General features: G+C 38.9%; 1 non-coding gene across 1 annotated transcript; it reads right to left on the bottom strand.

Moving 5' to 3' along the window:
• Positions 1–156: 156 nt before the first annotated feature.
• Positions 157–230, bottom strand: TRNAI-AAU. The gene has a single exon. It is a non-coding gene; the product is annotated as a tRNA-Ile (tRNA).
• Positions 231–1,009: the final 779 nt, after the last annotated feature.

Raw genomic sequence — 1,009 nt, 5'->3', positions numbered from 1 at the left:
TATGGTAATTTTATGTTTAACTTTTGGTAAACTTCCAAACTCTTTTCACTGCAGTGGCATTCTCTATATTCCTACCAGCAATGTATGAGGGTTCCAGTTTATCCACATCCTTGCTAATGCTTGTTATTATCTCCTCTCTCTCTCTTTCTCAGCAGCTGGCTGGTACAGGGATCGAACCCTGGACCTTGGTGTTATTAGCACCATGCTCTAACCAACTGAGCCAACTGGCCAGCCCTCTTCCCCCTTTTTATTATAGCTATCACACTGAGGTTTTGATATGCATTTTCGTAATGACTAATGATGTTGAGCATCTTTTCATGTGTTAAATGGCCATTGCATACATTTTTGGAGAAATGTCTACTCAAATTAATTTGCCCACATTTTAATTGGGCTATTTATCTTTTAATTGTTGAGTTGTAAGCGTCCTTTATATATTCTAGATAGTGGATCCTTATCAAATATATGATTGGCAAATATTTTCTCCCATTCCGTGGGTTGTCTTTTCACTTTTTTGATGGTGTCCTTTGTAGTTTTGATAAAGTTCAATTTATCTGTTTTTAATTTTGTTGCTTGTGTTTTTGTGTCATATCTAAGAGACTGTTGCTTAATCTAAGATCAAGCAGATTTACAGATTTCCTTCTAAGGGCTTATAGTTTTTAGCTTTTACAGTAAAGTCTCTGATATATTTTGTTACATTTTGTATATGGTGTGAAGTAGGGTCCGACTTCATTCTTTTGCATGTAGATATCCGATTGTTCCTGCACCATTTGTTAAATGACCCAGCTAAAGCAGTTGAAACATCATTTCCTCCATAAAATAATCTTGGCATCCTTGTCAAAATTCAATTAACCATAAGACCGGCCCCATGGCTCACTCGGGAGAGTGCAGTGCTCATAGCGCTGAGGCCAAGGGTTCGGATCCTATACAAGGATGGCTGGTGCACTCACCGGCTGAGCGTGGTGCAGACAACACTGTGCCAAGGGTTGCGATCCCCTTACTGGTCAAAAAA

The sequence above is a fragment of the Galeopterus variegatus genome, unplaced genomic scaffold, assembly GCF_000696425.1.
Source record: "Galeopterus variegatus unplaced genomic scaffold, G_variegatus-3.0.2 Scaffold82854, whole genome shotgun sequence".
NCBI classification, from domain to species: domain Eukaryota; kingdom Metazoa; phylum Chordata; class Mammalia; order Dermoptera; family Cynocephalidae; genus Galeopterus; species Galeopterus variegatus.
Note: the sequence above shows the minus strand (reverse complement) of the source record. Positions and strands in the feature narration are given on the sequence as shown.